The sequence below is a fragment of the Artibeus jamaicensis genome, unplaced genomic scaffold, assembly GCF_021234435.1.
Source record: "Artibeus jamaicensis isolate MK-2021 breed Jamaican fruit bat unplaced genomic scaffold, CSHL_Jam_final scaffold_754, whole genome shotgun sequence".
In the NCBI taxonomy this organism is placed as follows: Eukaryota; Metazoa; Chordata; class Mammalia; order Chiroptera; family Phyllostomidae; genus Artibeus; species Artibeus jamaicensis.
In genome coordinates, this window is record NW_026522054.1 from 6,769,268 (window position 1) to 6,777,942 (window position 8,675).

Genomic DNA, 8,675 nt, shown 5'->3' on the forward strand with positions numbered 1-8,675 from the left:
CTCCCAGCTCTTCTATCTCCTTTTCAAGATGTGGACAATCCATAAATACAACCAACTCACCAGCAGCTTCCCCTTTGCTCCCCCGAACCCACGCCTGGACAGAAGTTTGAAACGTTAACCCTTTCTGCCCTCAGCCTCACCCTAGTGCCTGCTGTCGGCTTAAATCTTCAAGTCCCTCCAGGGCCAGAGGGACTTGGGGAAGTGGCTGAACACCTCATTTTTCCAACACACACCCCGAGTAATATCCTGACAGGTGACCAATGGTGACGAGACCACTGGACGACTGTCCCAACCAGGGAACTTGTCTGTTCCATGAATGTTTCTAAGCAACAAACTTTAGTACTTAAGGCTTTGAATGGGATTATCTGTTTCAGTGTGGCTTCCCTGCACACTGAGGTCTCACCGACAGGCTTCCAGACAATCCACGCGTGTGCGGCAAACATCTGACCGACTTCCCAACCCGTCCCCTCACTCTGGATTGTCAGGTACCGTCCACACTCTCATATTCCTATGGACGCCGTCTCTTTGGATACCTGGGGTTTTTTTTCCTCTGTGGGTCAACAGCTCCGCACAGAGAAGTTAGGCCCTTTAAATGAAAACAGCCATTTCCCTGCAGGAAATCGGCCGAGTCAGCCTCCCTCCGGCCCCACCCTGAGGCGGCCCCTGTAGGCCAGCACCAGGGGGAGCTGTCCGGTCTGGTCAAGTTCAGTGTGAGCTCACTGCCCACTCACAGGTTGAGGGATGCAGCCTGCTCCTCACACCTGGGCCTCACTTGCTCCCTTAGCACCACCTCCTTCACAGTCTAAAAATACAGAACGTGGAAAAAAAAAAAAAAAAAAACCCGCAGCCCTGACTGAACCAAAGCTGCACACTTACGGGCGAGGTGAAGCCTTACAGAGGCAGCTGTGGCCGGAGGAGCCCGCGTCCGGGGTGGGAAGCCTCAGGAGCAGGTGTGTGCGCTGGTCCAGGGCAGATCCCTTCAGAAGGAGCCAGGGAACGGACAGGGTGTCCTGGGGGAGGGGAAGGGGGCTGCAGGTGTCACGGACCCCATCTCCGACTGATCGAGACAGTCCCACGGGACAGGAAAGGAGCGTGGGAGGGGCAGGCACCGCACACAGCTGCACGCCACCTAAAGAACCCGGATAAACAGGGAGATGCAGCGGCCCCCCCACCAGGACCCCACACGAACGGAAACATCAAAACCCCCTCGGTGTTTGAGATGATCTGTGCTCCTACGGAGCCAAGACCCGGAGAGGCTCCAAGCTCTCCCCCGTTTATATGTTTGCGAGCATCGTAGCTGCAATCGCCATGCCAATGCAATTTCTGCAATTTTCCCCAAGACCCCATCAACCGTCCGCTCTCACGTCCGGGGCTAGATTCACTAATTAATCTGTTGTTATGGGAGTAAAACCAAGCTGAAAATGTGTCACTGAGTCACCTTAGACTCAGTATTACGCTTAGGTTTTCTGTTTACATTTTGACTTCTTTGACAAATGTTTTGTGCATTTGGGGCAGTGATTTAGAACAAGACTAAATCACTCCCACGTATCCATTTTTCTGGTGGATTTTTATCATTGATGAATCAGTGGGGAAAGAATTAAATATGAGGTGTATTCACCAACACATTCTTAATGGCATGAGGAGAGCTCTTCTATTTTGGTAACATAAATTGACACGTGTGTGCACGCACACAGGCACACATACATGATGAAGTCAGAAATGTAAACTTCACAAGGCTCACAAATAACTGACTTCTGTGTCGTCACACGGCGGTGACTGAGAACAGGCCTGTTCACAGCTGTGAAGGCCACAGGCAAATGCACACACATGTTGTGTGGTTCGGATGCAGACAAACCGTCCTCGACCCCAGTCCCGAGCACTCCCACCAGTGAGGCCCTTGGTGGGACGCCCCTGACGCCCCGATTTTCCTGAGACAGGAAGTTACCTGGGGGAGGAGCACAGGGCCGACCCAACTTTAAGGTTTTTCTCATCTCTATTACACGTTTTTAAAATAGGCAGATACAGCGCAGGCTTCTATCTTATATCAGCAAAAATACTATCACTATCAGAAAGGTGCCTTGTTTTCATCTCACGATTTTAAGGTCAATTTTTAAAAAGGCAACATCTTTTGAGTCTTTGCAGTAACAAACAAGGGGGAAATTATTGGAGTCCAGAACTCCCAGAACTCATGGGGGAGAGAAAACAGCTAAAAACACGCATGCCCAGTCATACTGCAGAGACCATGTACCAGGCTGCCGAGCTTACCACCTTCAACCCGACATTTTTTTACTAATCCAAGTCCAAATAGAATCCCCAGTCAGAAAGACTTTTTGTTTATATAATGACTATGCAGATAATGGACCAAGAATTTTAGGTATTGGCTATTTTCACGGTGTATGTAAAAGTGTGTGTATTTATACACACTCCAAAAATGGTGATTTATTCAAGTGACAAGGAAACTAAATGTGGCGCCATCAGGCTTTTGTCTTGATTCGATCACGATGCCAATGTGCTCATGTACTTGGAACCAATGAGTTGCTTACTATCTAGTCGGGAGGCTGTGGAAGCGTATGACTTTGTTTTTTTTATTACTTGTGGTCATACCCAGCAGAAACAGCCAACTCAAACAGTTTGCACGGGGCTCTATTAATATTAATACAAAGGAAGCGCGGTCTACAGGCTTAGGCCGGCGGGCGGGGGAAGCGGGCAGGGTCACCCCGGCAGCAGCCAGCCTCACAATGCTGCCACTGAGCTCACCCCCCGCCCCCCCCCCGCCCCCCGCACATGGCCAATTAGCATTGAAAACCCTGGGCTGATTTCATTCGCTGGAATTTTTAAGCAGGTCAAGAAGAAAGATGGTATTGAAAGGAAGCATCTCATCTAAATGAGAAAAGATGGGACAGGCACACGTGGCCACCTGGTCCGAGCTGTACAGAGAAGTTGTTTCAGCTGAACTGGGGGCTGGCTGTGGAAAAAGATGGGCCCCAAATCAACCCCAAATCCCTCGACGGTGAAATACCCTCAATGTTTCTTTCTGAACCTCCAGGCCCGGTCCGGGATACAGGAGCCCCCTGGAACCCGGCTGAATGTCCCATCACTGCACAAACACACTGCCTTCATGGTACCACCAGGGCCAGGGGTCTTTGGAAAACTGTGAGAACAACCTGATAGTTTTCACAGACGTGAGTGATTTGGGAGACGACCATTTGAGGCAGGAAGCAGCCAAACCAGCTCCGAGCCTTTGCTCACTGAGGCTGGAGCCGCCCCCGGCCCCCCGGCCCCCCGCCTGCTTTGTGTGGAGGGGCCTACTGCACTCAAAACAATTTCAGGCCCTGTGCCCTCGGGCTAAGTTTTGGGGAACCCTAATCTCTCTTTCCACAAAGGGAAAATGTGTGTGAATGCGCTTTTAGAAATCAGCTTCATCCTGGTAAGAAAAAGAGATATTAGTGAAAAGAACATTTTACACTCTATGCTAAATTAGAGCCGTGTCTTTTGATAGGATTCGATTTTTTTCTGATTCGAAGCACTTGCAGTAATTACATCCTCCCTACACTAACCTGGCCGGTATCAGAACAAGGCCCACCACTGGCAGACACACAGCTGGCTGATGGCCGCTCCCAAATTTCACTGTATTAAAACATGCTAATATCCTAACTCCAGAGCATTGAAAAAAACTCTGGTCATAAGACAATACCAACGCTTATTTTGTCCATATGGCTATATTCAAATAGACATATTGTACATACTGCACACGCTTACATGCAAATAGAAGGGTACGTGACTACTCACGTGGGGTGAGCAAGAGTGTCGTTTTAACTGAAGTCTTCCGATAAATAAATACTTGGATTAAGAGTATTCTAACACATGGAACACGAGAATCCTGATAGGTCCCTGGCGGAACACATCACTGGCTGTTTTTTGTGTATTTACTTTGTTCAGCCCTTTCCAATAAATTGTTACTATTGTGTGGGCAGAATGGACTGCACTGTAGCAAATTGTTCTTCCTCATCGGGATCTGAAAAACCATTTGTTCCGAATGGGCGTTACGTAGTTCAACTGTTTCAATCAGTCCGTGATCTTGTTTTCTTTGAAACATGCCTTTTTAGTAGATGCCTTTTCAGTAAGGAGTGTTCCCTGTGGACAGTTTGTTTTCAGAAAGTAGGTGAAATTGAAGTCTAACTCTTCCTTCGTTTTTGATCTCTGATGAAACAATTGCATAATTCATCCCCAGGCAAGAGCCCCACTGGACGAGGAGAAAACTGTTTATGAGCACATTGCGCCAGGCCCCAGAATTTCTCAAAGTTATTTGTTCCTCCACATGGCTGTCTTACCCCCTTAGAATGTAACCTAACTCGTGTGGCTTGTTTCCCCCCCCCCCCAGGACAAAATGTGTCGGTTCTTTAAGCTCTCTATACTTTTCTCAACAATAGAACACAACAGCAAAAAAAAAAAAAAAAAAAAAAACAACAAAACACTCTTCGCTTGTTTGAAAACAATCACACAATCCATCGGCAAAATTAATCTCATTATGGCGTGCCGTAAAAAACTGTGCTGTCCCTATACGCTTGCCTCGTAATCCTTTCAAAATTAATCCTCTTTTAAGTATTCGAGAAAGAAGTTTTCGGGGCAAATCATAGTATGAAGAAAATAATGTATCAGGTACTTGGTATGTGAGAACTGGTAAGTATACCCAGCAATCCTTTATGAACAAAGATTAACTTATTTATGCATTAAGACTTGGTAATTAAGAGACACTGCGTACATAGTTTTTTATATTTACACCTCAAATATAGTAATGTTTTGGTAAAATTAGTAAACTTTTTCTATTTAAGTAAAATAATGTACTTAAATCTACATATTCTTAAAATGTGAACACTTGTTTTGTAGAGAACTGTTTAGTGTAAGACCCATAAAACAGAAAATAAATCCAAACGCTGTCCCAGCCATACCGTTTTAGCCCAACGACCATGGGAACAAGAGTACATGAAACCAGCATTACTTTTAAATCATTTGTGTATAACCCCTCCTTAAGCAGAAACGGTCAAAAAGCTTTCACGGTTGCAAAAATTTCAATGGCAAGTAAGAATCACTAGGTCCTCACACCCATGGTCCGTACTGTGGCATTTTCCTCCAAGTGATTTCAAAGAGGCTCACCATTCCTGCACCCTAGGCATGCCATTGAAATTCAGCCACCTCTCCCGTCTTCCGCCTGCATGTTAATGAGGCTTCCTAGAACCAGCAAACTCTGCCTGGCGAGGTACAATCTTGAAAAACATGCCCACACTGCCCCACAAACGCATCTTCAGGAAAGAGCGCGCTGCAAACAAAACAGTCCCTTCCTGTGGGGGTCGGGCGGCCCCGCAGCCGCAGGAGGTTCCTTTGCGCGCACACTCAACGGACCCTGGCGAGAAGGGGGGGGGGGGCGAGAAGGGGGTTGCGAGCGGCGCCCACAAAGGCGAAGTGTTCTGGTGACATCACCCGCAAACCTGGTTTCTCTGCCATACCATGATAGGGTTGCCTGGCTGAGTGTGTCTCTTGAGAGTGTGAGTGTGAGTGTGAGTGTGTGTGTGTGTGAGAGAGAGAGAGAGAGACACACACGGGGGGGGGGGGGGGGGCGTTGCTTAAAAAACAGCACCGTCAGAAATAGCACAACCTTCTGCAAGGTTTGCAAAAATCTTTCCCCGGATCTTTGGCTTGTTCCAGATTTCAGACAGCTCAAGTTCATCAAGAACGCGCCTCCCCGCACGAGCAGAGCAGGCTCCGGTTGGGGGGCACACGGCAGAGCCCGAGGTGACTGGGGTGGGTCTGTGCCTGAGCCTCGCGCGCGTGCAGGGTCCCTGAGAGCTGCCCTGGAGGGGGGAAGGAGCCTTGCTTTTCGAGGCCATGAAAGGGTTAAGCGCCCAGGCTCTCTGGGGTAAGAGAAAGGGGATATTGTCTTTAATCTTCCCGCAGCCGCGGCCGGATTCCCAGCCCCTCTGCACCGAGCAAGCGGGGAGCGGGGAGCGGGGAGCGGGGAGCTGGGAGCGGGGAGCTGGGGCGAGGGTTGAGCAGGCACTGCGTGCAGGCTGCTGGCTGCAGGGCGGGGGATCTGGCTGGAGGCCAGGGCGGCTGGAGCTCTGCGGGTCATTACGTGTCTCGCCTTCAGGTGTCCTCACATGCGGGGGGGGGGGGGGGGGGGGTGTTGGTGCTGGTGGCTGGGGTGGGGATAATGTGAGAGCAGACAAAGGAAAAAAAATGGTGTATTTCACAGATTATGTGAAAATGTGTGTCCGGGTCCTCTTTAAGAAAAAAGAAAAAAAAAAAAAGAATCCTAACGTCTTGGACTTTTATAATTAGAGCACGCAGGCTCTGCTCTGGCAGAGCTCTCGAAGCCATAATTAGTTATGTCTGGAGCCTGCGAATAATTCCTTTCAATAATTGATGGAGTTAATATCCTTCTTTTAAAAACGAGGAGGGCAACAGCTCCTCACCAACTCTCTTTCTCTCGGAGCTTTGTTGTTCGAAACCTTCATCACCCACAACCGCGTCCGTTTGGGCTGCCTTTTTAATTTCTTACCAGACTTAGCTCGTAACTTTCGAAGGCTTTGGCTGATTCCAGAAGTAAAGGCGCAAACATGGCCGGATTACGCTCGCTGCACGTAAAAGAGAAGCCGTGGCCAGCATTCCCCCCACCCCATTTGTTTCCAAATTATTTTATAAATTAAAAAAAAAAAAAAACCTGCTTGGTAGGTTGCTTCTGTTTGAAACTCCACCAAAAAAAAAAAAATCTTACCGTGAACGTAACTTGGAGGCTACCTTCTGCCTGCTGTGGGAAGAGACCCCAAATTATTTTATCCTTCCAGCATTCTTCCATAAAGGAGCTTCCGCATGCTTCCTCCCCACCCCCACACCCTCACTCCGCCCCATTAGGAATTTCAAAAAAAACCTTTCTACAGGGAAGGCTGGGTCGTGGGACGGAAGCCGCCTCCTCCCTCCTCCCTCCTCCCTCCGGTCTCCACACTGGCCGTCTGGGACCTGCCCTTCGCTTCTGCCAGGACCTGACTGTCCATTTTGTGGGCAAAAAACACTGAAAACAGTTCGGCCTCCATCGTTAATACGAAGTGCCAAGGGGTGGCTAAAAAATAAATTCGAAGGAAGCCCTGGCCTGAAGCCATTGTTCAGAATGGAAGCGCTCTTTGCCCCAAGTGCCTCGGCCGTCTTTCGTCGCTAATCATAATGCCCGTCGGATGGGTGGGGGGCTCGAGGGGGCTCTGGTCGGTGGCGTTAGCAAAGTTTGTCTTTTATTTCCCCGGGGGCCAGGGCGGACCTGCTGGGACGGCGGGCGCGGAGGGCGGGGCGCGGAGGGCGGGCACGCGTGTGCGCCTTCGTCGATCCTGGGAACAAAGCACCACGCGGGGGCTCCGTTCCGGGACCGAGGCGCCCGCGGCCGCGCCGTGCAGGGCCCGCCTTTCTCTTCCATTCTTCGTCCCTCCCCGCCCCAAGCAACAATTGTGCCCCGGGGATCTCCCTGCCGCTGGGATACCCTTCCGACCCCGCGCAGGAAAGGGGAGCCTTCGAAATCGCCCAGCGTTCGGGGCGGATGACCTCAAACTCTCGGAGCCGGGGCGCTGGAGGGGGAGGGAGGCGCACTCACCGTCTGCAGATGGCCCTCGGCGCTGGCTCCTGGTCCCCGGGGCAGCGCGGGGGCTGGAGCCAGACTGCGCCCGCCACAGGTGCAGAGCCCCGCGCCCGGCGGGGGGAAGGGTGGGGGGGTGCTCGGCCCGGTCGGGTCCCCGGGACGCAGCGCGGGCGCTCCGACGTCCCGCTCCGGCTGCACTGGCCGCAGTTCTGAATTGAACTCCAGCGCAGCGCCTGTGAAAGGCAGGGGCCGCGGGTCACGTGGGGCGCACGCAGCCCGCCCATTGGCCGGGCACCCAGCTCGGGCCTTCTGCCCGCTCCGCGCATTGGCGAGGAGTTAAAACTGAAAGCATGGAGGTCCGCCCCTTGGGCTTATTTGTCCTTTATGTGTGGAAGAATGACTGTAGGATTTTACAGTGACAGACTTCGTTAGGAAAGGGAGGGAAGCTGCCCTTCGCAGGGGCCGGTGGGGGAGGGGACTGGGAGCTGAGCTTTTTCAAGGTTTTTTTTCCCCCCTTCCTATCCCCTCTGCCCTGCATTTGGACTGTGATTTGCCAGTTTCTTGTCAGAAAAAAAGACTCAGTTGTGGATTTGGGTTTTGTTTTTTCTTTTCCTTCCTCGGTCAACTTCGTAAGCAAACTCTCGTCTCATTCCTCGGCGGAACTCGGTCCTGTTTTCGGGCACAAATGCAATTCTTTTCTTAAGAATGCAAGTTCAACTCTGATTTTGGTGTTTGCAGAAGCTTTATTTCAGTCCTAAACCAACAATCCAGTTCTAAATTGTTCACTCGTGACACTAGAAACGGAATTAACTTTTTCAAGTAGCAATTACATTTTGGAAAACGCAGGGGAAGAATAATGGGAGAATATTAAAAGGCAGCCATGTCAAATAAATCAAAGCAAGGGCTTCAGTGAAGACGAGATCAAGAGGAAATATAATTTTCCCAAAGTCATTCTTAATTTATCTCTTTGGGTAATGCAGAAGGTCCGTAAAACTGGCAGTCAGGAGGTATTGTTTTCAGTGATTTCCAGATTATTTTATTCACTGGAGTCCAAGCC

General features: G+C 50.3%; 1 long non-coding RNA gene across 3 annotated transcripts in view; it reads right to left on the bottom strand.

Moving 5' to 3' along the window:
• Positions 1 to 7,825, bottom strand: part of LOC119060702 (uncharacterized) — a 50,141-nt gene extending 42,316 nt beyond the window's left edge. Inside the window, exon 1 of one of the 3 annotated variants that reach the window (XR_008390534.1) lies at positions 7,634 to 7,825. This is a non-coding gene — a long non-coding RNA (uncharacterized LOC119060702). Of the gene's footprint in view, positions 1 to 876; positions 4,416 to 6,772; positions 6,792 to 7,633 lie in introns of those variants that run through there. The other 2 variants (XR_008390538.1, XR_008390537.1) reach the window with 2 other exon arrangements.
• Between the last annotated feature and the right edge of the window lie 850 nt (positions 7,826 to 8,675).